Raw genomic sequence first — 11,689 nt, 5'->3', positions numbered from 1 at the left:
TGTATAAAACTGAAGTTAGGTATAAATGTAAATGGTATGATCCAAGGAGGCTTGGCCACTCAGATACTTTGTGCAGAACTGAATATTGAACCTTGAGCTGAAAGATTATTGCAGTTCCGTTCCCTTCCAGCAGGGGAGGCCTTGTCTCCCTGCCTCCACCATACACATTTTTCAGGGTACTCTGGGCTCTCCAGCTGATCCCCGGCTTCTCCATCTGCAGAGTCCCCAGCTCTATGCTATCCCTGATGATGTTGTGATTCCATAAACGATGATGTATTCTAAAGTCAGAGCGGACTGACCTCTTTGGGAACCGTATATCAAAATGATAGCTCCACACTATGACATCAGAGACATTATGCCTCTCTCCCATTGGCAACTGCTTTTAAGAAATTATTATGGTGAGGTTATTAGTTTTACAATAAGACTTAGAATGCTCCCAAAACTCTACTCTTTACCTCAGCCTTGGGAAGTCACATTTTCAATCTATAACAAAGGGGAGCAATTTTCGCGTGATAGCTTCAGGAGTCTGGGGGGATGCCAGGCTGGCAGGAACAAGCCTTCATCTCCTAACCTCCGTCCATCAGAACTACTGTCCCCTCTCCTTTGAGCAATATGGGGACTGCATTTCCAATTTATTTTCCCTTCCTCCTTGAATCTACTAAAACAGAACGGTAACACTCATGTAAGAGCTAACATTTATTAATTGCTTACTACATACTACTAGCTTTGCTATTTCTTTATTATTGGTGACTTATCCTTTTTTCTTTGTCCTTGTGTGTTTTAAATGACTTATTTCTCCATCTGGCAATTCCATTGTATTGGAGACTGCTGTCTGACCATGGATGCTATCTGCTGCCTCCTGTTCGTGGGGTACCACTTTTTCATGTGCTTTGTCATGGAGTTCATCTTTGGCAGGACCCTGTAAGAGTCCTGCGTAGGCTGGGTTAAGGTTATATCCATTAACCCAGAGTTTGATTTTATTCTGCTGGAAACTCTAGGGGTATTTCAGGCAGGAATTTCTTTATGTTGATGTCCTCTAAAGGTAAAGGTTCAGTGTATGTAAATAGCAAATCTAAGTGAGGTCAGGGTCATGATGACAAGCATCATTGACAGGAACAACAACTCCTCCTCCTCCTCCTCCTCCTCCTCCTCCTCTTCCGCCTTCTTCTCCTCTTTTTCCTCCTCCTTCATCTCCCTCATTTCTCCAGTGTTCAGAGGAAGGTATTCAAAGTTCCTTGCCATTTTTCTGAGTGGGCAGGGAAATTTCTTTATCTTCTATTCAGTTACTGAAGGTCCCAATTTACTCTGGAATCTGTTTCAACTCTTGGCCTGATATGAGTTTAAGAACTCATAACCTGTATCCAAGGGAATGTTAAAAATTCAAGCTACTTCAGTAAGTCTGTCTTTGTCTCAGGGCAGCAAAAATATGAGACTCTATTTAACCTTCTACGTTTCTGGGTTTAGTTTTTCTCATGAAGGACAGATATGCATTTAAAAATATGTTTATTATATTTATGTGGAATATCAAATCCCCTCCAACCCTGAGGAGAATTAAAGCCATGTTATTTTCTAGCTTTCTGAAAATTGAAGTCCTTTGGTAGTTCTTTATAGATATTCTTCTCTAATCCTACCAGTTCACGTCATGGATACTACTATTTTCTATTTTTTCTACTTTTTAAAATTATTTGGTACATTATAATTTTATGTGATAATGGGATGCACTGTGACATATTTGTACAGACACCTAACATAATTTGGTCAGTTTCTGGAAATGATAAACTTGCTCATAAATAGCGACCTCTTATTCACAGCTGGCTCTATCTTGCAACCAACCCGTATTCTGAACCCCTGCACAAAAAACCTGCTCCTTCACAGGCTTGTTTGGGGTGCTGTGTCTGTGGAAGCAGTACACTAGGAAGCAGAGGACCAAGCTGAGGGTGAGCCCCGTGATCCTGGAGGTATGACTCCCATTCCCTTGGTTTCCATCTGTTCAAGGTGGACCGAACCAATCATCTCTTCTCCACGGTATCCCATGGGGTTCTTATGAGAAGAGAACCCGTTATGAAAGCTTGGAGCTTGTCCTCAGAAGTGATGTTAGCACTACTCAGTTGGCTAAAAAAACAATTGTTCCCGCTTCATTGGAGATGTGTGTGTGTGTGTGTGTGTGTGTGTGTGTGTGTGTGTGTGTGTATCACGCTTGGTTTCTGAACAGATCCCTTTGGGAAATTCCTATTCTCCTGCCAATAACACATATCAAATCCCTAGTGAAAAGGAGGCACTCTGTACCGGGACAATGGTAAATAACGTGAGATGCTCAAACGGCAGAAGAGAAGGCACCTGCAATTTCCTCGCCACCCTCCTGGGCTCTGAGATAAAGTCAAACCTCTGCCCTCCCTTGCTGCCAGGAAACGAGCAGCTGGTCTCTGCTCCCCCTTCCTTTCTCCCAAGCCACAGACCCCATCCAGCCCAGCCACACCCCGCTGCCCTGTACCCTTTTCTCCCGAACAGAACAGTGTGGCCCTCCCATTGTATGTCAGTTTCTAAAGACTTTGCCTTACCTGTTAATTTATTGGAGTCTCATCAATACCTCCTGTAGCAGACTGGGAAGGACGTATTAGCCCCAACTTTCTACAGGTGATTTTTGCCCTAGAAACCCAAAGCGATGTCTCATGCATTCTCTCTGCTTTTACTGATGGCTTGCTCTTCTGATGGGGGCACTTATCAGCAGGCTGAGTGTTATGATCTGGGGTGACAGATCTCCTGTGTTAATGCAGGATTATCCAGGGGTAAAATGATTAGGTTGAGAGCTGCAAACTAATCCATCCACCCTAGTTTGGATGGATTAACTGGTGCTCACTATGGGCAAATGGGGCATGGCTGGAGGAGGTGGGTCACTGTGGTGTGACCTGGAAGGATGTATCTTCCCTGCAGCCTCTTGGTCCTTCCCTCTCTACTTCCTGTCCACCGTTAATAAAGGTCCCCTTCACCACACCCTCCTGCCATGATGTTCTGTTTCACCTTGAGTCCAGAGCAATGGAATCCACCCACTATAGATTAAAACTGTGAAACCATGAGCCAAAATAGGCTTTTCCTCCTCTACATTGTTCTCGTTGGTATTTTGGTCATGGTGACGAAAAGCTGACTAACACGGTGACCAAGGATGAAACTGACCCTCTTGAGTCTTATTTTCTACCTGGTCATAAAAAAATAAAGAAAAAGAGGATAGATAAGAATAACATTTGAATACTTCCCACATGTGGGGCACTCTTTTAAGCATTTTGTGTGTATGACTCAAGCTTATCTTCATAACAGAACTCTGAGGTAGGTACGATTTTTCTCTTCCTTGTGCAGATGAGGAAACTTCAGCACAGAGAACTTGCCTGTGGTTATACAGCCAAGAAGAGGGAGCACTGGAATGGCAGGCAGCGAGTTAGACAGCTGGGTGTTGGGGATTCAATGATAATAATAAGCCACTTCTACAATAATACCTACATCTAAACAGCATTCCTGTGTTATAACTCCCCGTGAAAATTAGAGTGAATGGTGTGTATGAAAGCCCCCTTGAATACCAAGAACTATGTGAGTATAAGCAGTTGTGATTTTTTGATTAGTAAAATCTACTTTCCAAATTAATGACATGTCAGCAAGCATTTTGATCAACCACTCCTCATATCAAGAAGTCCTAACTGAACACCTACTATGGGCACCTGGCTGCATTGTACAATAATGATCATGTCCTAAGTTGCTTTATGTACTCTGGGCCATAGACCATTTGCTTGCTCCGGTGTTGGATTGGAAATGCTTTGAGGCTTCAGCCAGGCTCAAGGTTGTAACCAGCAATGATGTCTGCTGTGGCTGCTTGATGGGAAAGTTGTATTTTGCTGCTGGCTAGGTATTGCTCATCAGCATCTTGGGGAGGTGTCCTTTTTTAATAGTGGCTGGTAGCAGCGTCCTGAAGCATTTGGAATTTGAATGGGGAAAGGGAGCATTAATCTGTAAGAGGGAGCATGGATTGATGACCTGGAAGAGTGTCCCTGGTGACTCCGGTTCCTCCTCATAGCACATGTGTTGAGCACCTACTATTTGTCCTTGGCCAACTATGTGGTCAGCAGAGCTTGGTCGATCGTGGATCCTAGTGTGATTACAGATTGGGAGAACTTACTGTGAGAAGCGCCTTATTTGCTGTACTCCTCCCACCAGTGGAACATTCTGCAGTGTTGTGGGTGCTGCCTGGTACAGTAGCTGCTAGGCACTTGGGGCTGTTTTGCCCTTGGCATGTGGCCAGTGTGGCTGAAAAACTGAGATTTTCATTTTCTTGGAAGCTATTTAAATTTAAATCCCTGCATTGATGGACAGATGCTTTATTGGACCAGGAGTCTTGAAATTTTCACCTCTTTTTTTTTTGTGTGTTATGCCAATTTCATGGACGTCCTCACTATAGGAAGACCAGACATGTCCACAAAACTTTCATGTGAGCGTCAGAAACTAAGCCAATGAACCCAAGAAATCTAGAGGAAGAGCGGAAATGTAAGGAATGCCAGAAAATGTAGCAAAATCCACTGGAGCTAATGTTTCATAGATATAAGGGAAGATCTTAAATCAATAAAACAAGAACTAGATGCTGTGAAGAGGCACAGAGAATAAGAAGCAGATTCAAAGTCCAAGGCAGGAGAAAGGTAAGAAGATATTTGAGGAAATCTTGAAAGTAGCTCTATGAATAGAGCAGGGAAATAGAAGACAGAGGATAAGAATACTAGAAGATTAATTCAGGAGTTCCAACACTTTGATTAATAAGAGCTCCAGAAATAGATCCCAAGCTAAGTAAAATAAATTATCAGATAAATAATAAAAGAAAAGTACTCAGAGTTTAAGGATGACTGAGAAGGCCCACACTGGATGCCCAGACAAATAGAGTTTAAATGAACCAACCAAGACATGGTACCATGACATTTCAGAAGCATTCAGACTTTATAAACTTCAGAGAGGTGTGGGGGTAGAGTAACACACAGACAGACAGACATTCCAATTATTTACTAACCACATTGGATTCAAAAATACCCAAAGACCAAGGCCTTTATATTTATGAAGGAAGATGTCTTGAAAATCTGTCAAAGCATAGACTCTATCTAAAATAGATGATCGAGATTCTCTCTTTGTAGATTTGATGCCAAAACAAATGATTGGGTCAAGTGCAAAGACAGATGAAGTCATATTCAGGTTTGCAAGAACTCAAATCCTTCCCATGCATTCTTTCTTAGAGACTCAAGAACTCAGGAAGGTGTGATTCAGGAACGAGGAGGGTCTGGTGTAAGCTCAACACAGCAGGGAGAGAAAGAAATCCCCCCAAAACAAGACAAACAAGTTCCAGGGTATGGAAAGGGCAGCATTCTTCACCTGCATTCGAAAATGGAAGGTTCTGGAGCCAGGTCTCCCAATAAATGCTACGGCAATCAGTACCGCTGTTAACCAACGAGCAATAGGTTAGTGCTTTAAACATGAGTTTGCGAAAACTGAAGATATATTTCAATCAGATTCCTGTAAGAAAGCTAAGCATTGTTTTAAAAGGAGCCTATTAATCTAAGAAAACCGGAATTGCACGAGAAAGGAAGTAAATCACAATAAAATTCTTTGTTTAGCAGTGATCAGTATTTATAGAGCTATAATAGTGCAAACACTGACTTGACATAATAAAAATTGAAATAAAATGGTATCAGGAGGAAATGAGAAGGGGCAGAGGGGTGGGTGGTGGATGTGAGTTAAATATTCCTCTTTCACAACAGGAAGTTCATGTCTGACTCTGAAGATCCAGAAAGAGCTATTTAAGCATAGGATTAGAAAACAAAGAAGGATCCAGAAGAGAAGAAGCAGGCTGCCATGAGCTTGTGGGGCTGAGCTGGGAGGGGTCAGAAGGTGTTTGTTCTAAGACTTTCTGTAGTTTTAATATCTTTTTAAACAAATGCACACATGCACTACTTTCAACATTTGCCGATCTAAAATGTCATGAAATAATGTCACAAATTTAACATATTTTTAAGAAGCTTCCGTTCCAAATGAGATGAGCTCTCAGAAACCTGGCAAGCTGAGTTGTGCAGAAGGACTTGTTTGCTGGGCTTCCCCAGAGTAGTATTTTCACTGGACAATTAAGCAGATGAAAAGCCTGGCTTGTTTGGTTTCAAATATATTTTACTTACAGACGTACACACACAAAAACACAAATACACACACACACACACACACACTCACACCTGTATAACCTTACAATAAAGATAGGTCCCCATTTCAGTCCTATGTACTCCATTTACAAAACACTATTTGGATCATACATTTAATTGCATTATTTTCAGTCTGTTTCTTTGTATTTTTACTACACACACACACACACACACACACACACACATGCACCTGTAAAGATATGTTAATTTATTTATTTTGCAATTTTCACTTAAATGCTCTCATGGGCTGTGAATTATTCTGCTGCTTCCTTTGCTCTTTCAATGCCCTGAGACCTGTCCGTGTTGGTATAAGGATCTGGTTCATTCGTTTTATTCCACCCTGGGAACACACCGGAATTTGTTTGTCCTTCTAGTTCTTTGCCCTTGCGGGCAATATAGAAGTGATTATGCTTTCCGGGGTTCATGCTAAGCATGTGCAAGGGTGTCCCCCAGCCTACATACCTAGAAACAGGATTTCTGGGTTACAGCGGATGCACGTTTTCCATCTTACCAGGTCACTGGGTTAACATCATTTTTAAACACTGTTAAATAATGTTTTCAGCAGACTCTGGCTCCTGGGTGACAGACTGGCACAGATGGCCTGTTTGGGGGGGGGGCTGTATCTGAAACACCATCTGTACAGCTGTCACAACAGCCCAGAGGGTCCCCTCTCCGAGGCGGCTGTGGGGACAAAGACACATGTATTCAGGTTCTTCCTGACAGGCTGGCTCTGACATTTAAAGGGCTGGTGAGGTTCTTTGTCCTTTTACAAACAGGAGGGACATCAGCTCAGAGGCTGGAGGGAGGCTGAGCAAGATAGAACAGTAGAGCTCAGCGTCTGGGCAAAGAAGCTCCCATGGGTGGGAGGGGGGTGTTCATGTTCCTCTACTCAAGTGTTAGGGTGACATTTGTGAAGGATGTGTCAGATGTGGAATTAGACTCTGGAGTCGAAAATCCACAAGAGAGGGACTCTTCCCTTCTGCTGAGACACAGTAGGCATGGCTGGAGAAATCTTCTCTAGCCACGTTCCTTTCCAGAGAAACAACCCCTGTCCTTGGGCCACCGCCTTGTTCCCAATCATTGCAGTAAGGGCCCTCACCCTTGGGCTGTGAAAGCTGTCTCAGACGATGGGACCAGGGGTCACTTGACTCAAAAGTGCTTGTTAATCTTAAGGCCATCCAACGTCCAACGGCTTAGCCCCACATTGAGAAGAAGAGTGGGATTTAAGCAAAGCAAGGCATGAGCTGGCTGCGGGCCCTGGGCTGGAAAGTCAGGAAGGCAGAGTCTGGGCAGCCATTTCACTTGATGGGTGAGGTGAGAAATCAGGGAAGAAACGGCACAGAGAGGAAATAGAGGAGAGAAGAGATCAGGGGAATCTCCCTGCCGCTGAGCAATGGAGAAAGCAGCATTGGCTCTTGTATCCCCAGTTCCCAGGTGTAAACTCCTCACCTGTCCTCTCTTGGGTTGCTCATGACACTCTCCACTGGAGCTTGATGATAAACCTCCCTTGCTGAGTGAGCTTGAGTGGAGTCCCTTTTTCTAACTCTGAAAGCTCAATCAGAAACTTGGGGAATTGGAGAGGTGGAAATATCTGAGATTGGCATTCAGGTATGGCTTGGTCTTGGCTGAGGAGTGGAGAAGCATGCTCCAGGTAGTGGGAGCAATGTGAATACCAACAGAGAGGAGAGAGCATGAGCATGTGTGGAACTTGAGTGAAGTCCAGCCTGGCTGGAACATGGGGTGCCTGCAGAGGAGGGTGGGTTGTGCAGAGAGAAGGAATGCTGGGCCAGACCACCACCCTGCTTTCCTCCCAGGCCTAGGTACCAGGGCTTTATTCCATTGACAGTGGGCAGTCATTGGATGGGATACAGTTTTGCAAGGAGGAATCAAGTTCCCCAGACTCTGTAAAGGTGTAGATGTGAGGTTGAAGTACAACCTCAAAGCCCACCCTTGACCTTGCCTGGAACTTCCAATGATAGAAAAGTTATCCACCGCCCCAGGCTGTGAATCTTCCTCATAGAGCCATGAAACATCAGATTGGGAAAGAATCTCAGAGATGCTACAGGTCTGCTCTGATTGTCTAGAGAAAGCAATGGGTCGCCATCTCCCTGTGAATGGGTCAGAGTGCTGGAACTAGGATCCAAGCTGTCTGCCTCCCTTTTAGCTCCCTTTCCTATCACTGTACCGTCTCTCAAAGCAGATCCTCCACCAGGCATCTGTGATCCCAGCCTTTTCAAAGGGTGAGGGTTCACCCTGACTGATGTTGAGACTGTCCCCATCTTCAGAGCTCCTCAAAGCAGGCACCAGATTCTAAGCGAGGGTGCTTGCTTAGCACTCTCCACGCACCTACTTTCTCCTGACAGGCCCCTCTTCTTCTCTTGGCTTTCCTGCCATCAACATGCTTTTGACCTTCTCAGACTTGGTGCACCTAATGGACCACCCAGATTCTTCTGGCACCCCTGAGCAACCCTGGTGAGTCCCCTGACTACAGACCTTGTGTTTGTCACAACTGCTTCCATGCAGTCCCCCAAGACACATCAGGTCTGTGTAGCCCTGCTCCTCCCACCCAGCTCAAGGCCAACCTGTAGCAGAATGTTCCCCTGGGAGAAGTGACATCAACAGACTTAGAAGCCCCCGACAAGATAGGACAGGAAGGAAAGTCAAAAATCGAGAGGATTCTAAGTTTATGTACAAATTTAATGTATGCCAGATAAAATTAACAGGACGTTGTTTTTCTAAAGATGAACTTCGCTTTAGAACATTGTGTGAACACAGCGTGGTGCTGGGATATTCTTTGAAATTATGCTACTGCTTAAGAAAGGATGGATAGATCCGTGGGACAGAGTAGCAAATCCAGAAATTAAACCAAATAATAAGGGAATTTGGCATATGAAACAGATAACATTTTAAAGTAATGGATAAAGAATGGATGATATCATATAGAATATTGAGGCAGCTGAGCAGCTATCCAGAAAAAAAATACAGTTGGATCCCTACCTCACAAGACACCAAAATTAATTTCAGATGAAGTAAAGAATTTAGTGACAAACTCATAAAGATCTAGAATTTGGGATGGACTTGCAGATACATACAAATATGAATATGTACTATACACACATCTATGTATCTATCTATCTACCTACCTACCTATGTGGTATTTTGATGTAGAAAGTCCTTCTAAGTATTTCCAGCAATATTTGGAAGTCACTGGAGGAGAAGGTACAGAATTCAATTTCTGTGTGAAAAAAAAAAATCAAAAACAACATCCCACCATAAATAGTTCCATGTTCAAATGAAGAAAAATCTTCAATTTATGTTGTGGCTATTTCTTATATTGAATATATAAATAGTTCACAAAAATTAGCAAAAAAATACTGACAATCCTGAAATATTGGGCAAAGCAAATAAGCACAGTTTACAGAAAGATAAGTAGATGGTTTAAAAATGGGCAAAGATGGGGCTGGGGTTGTGGCTCAGCAGTAGAGCACTTGCCTAGCACGTGCGGGGCCCTGGGTTCGATCCCAGGCACCACATTAAAAAATAAATAAATAAAATAAAAGTATTGGGTCAAACTACATCTAAAAATAAAAAACGGGCAAAGATGATTGATATTACTCATGTGAGAAAGATAAATCACAACCAAGAAGGAATTCCATGTTTCTCCTGTTGCATTGATAGAGAAAAAAGGGTTTGATACTGGCAGCTCCTGGGCTGTGGGGAGACAGCTGCTTTCATACAGTGCAGAGGGGGATGTAATTGGGTACAACCTCTATTGAGGACAATTTGCCTATCAGTGTCCATCAAAATGACATAAGCACAGTCTGTATTGGCAGCAATTCTGCAGCTGGGTATCCAACCTGTGGATTTTCTCACAGATTTACAAACTTTGTGTGTGTGTGTGTATGTAAAAAATATTTTTGCAACATTGATCTTAATAACAAAAGTTGGGGAGCAATGTAAACATCAATTAGCATGTGATTAGTTAAATAAGCAATGTCCTCTCCAGATAAAGAAAACACAATTCAGCTGTTAAGAAGAAAGAGCAGGCAATTTTGTCTAGCTTATGTGCCCCATGTGAATTTAGGCAAGAAAATGTGCAATTCTATGTAAGTTTGTATCCGACTCTTCCTTTGATGGCCCTCAGTGAACCACACCTCTCAGAACTCAAATGTGTCTAGTTCCTTCCCAGGTGTTTTTAGACTTGGCATTGACTAGTTTGGGGCAATGGAGGCCCAGTGCAAATGGAGGCTTAATAAGAACGTGCATGTCAGCCCTTACTATCTGGAACCTCTTCTTGCAACTCAGTCATTACACTGCAAGGAAACTCAAGTTTCAGTGTGGAGAATTGCCGGGGGGGGGGTGGCTACAGCAGAATAACTGGGGGGTGATGAATAACTTGTGTACGTTGATACAGCAGGAGTAGGAGCCGTTTATTGTAGGACAACAGAGCTATTTATACATTTTGCACAGCTTATCTTAATTAGCATAAACTAGATACATCAGTCAACCAATAAGGAATCTCCACACTTAATGGCTCACTTCTCAAACCACTCCCTCTGGCATTTTGCCAGGCACCATCCAGACTTGTTTACAAACTCTAACATTTCTCTGGCAAAATACCAGGTGTTATTTTGACTTATTTACAGACTCTAACAGAGAATCTATGTAGAGAGCAAGAGATGCCAACAGCTCCCACTCTCCTGGCCATCCAGGCTGATGAAGCAGACCTATCACTGACAGTTTTCAGGCAGCCCTGCGACATTTCATCTCAGCACAGGGGACAGAATGAGCAGCCCAACTGAGCCCTGCCTGATTTGCAGAACCACGGGCTAATAATAAACCACTGTCTTTAAGTTGCTAAGGTGTTGGCTGGCCTTTTTATACAGCAATAAACTCTGCATATTATCACTGTGTGTTTGTGGGGAAAATGTATGTACATATATTCATAGTGTGTTGGTTTCTTTGGGCTGCCCGAACAAACTGCCACAAACAGGGGGGCTTAAAACAGCAAAAATGTATTCTCTTAAAAGTGATGGAATCCAGAAGTCCAAAATTGAGGTGTGTTAGGGTTGCACTTCCTGTGTAGGCTCTGGAAGAGAATCCTTCTCTGCCTTTTCCAGCTTCTGATGAGTGATGGCATTGCTTGATGTCCTTGGCTTGTGGTCCCCTCACTCTAATCCAATCATGAAAGTCTCCTTTTCTGTCTCTTATGAAGACACTGCCATTGGATTTAGGGTCCATTGGATAATCCATGATGGGATATCTCAGGATGTTTAGCTTAATTATATCTTCAAAGACCTATTTTTTCTGTTCCAAATAAGGTGATATTTACTGGTTGAAAGATTTGGATGTGACATATCTTTTCCATCTATTATTTCTGTAGAAAAAATATACACAAGAAACTGGTACAGATTGGCTGCATCCATGGCAAGAGAAGTGAGAATTAAATGGTGGGAAGACAGAGAGAGGGAGAAAGG

This window comes from Urocitellus parryii, chromosome 7 (assembly GCF_045843805.1).
Source record: "Urocitellus parryii isolate mUroPar1 chromosome 7, mUroPar1.hap1, whole genome shotgun sequence".
Lineage (NCBI taxonomy): Eukaryota > Metazoa > Chordata > Mammalia > Rodentia > Sciuridae > Urocitellus > Urocitellus parryii.
Note: the sequence above shows the minus strand (reverse complement) of the source record.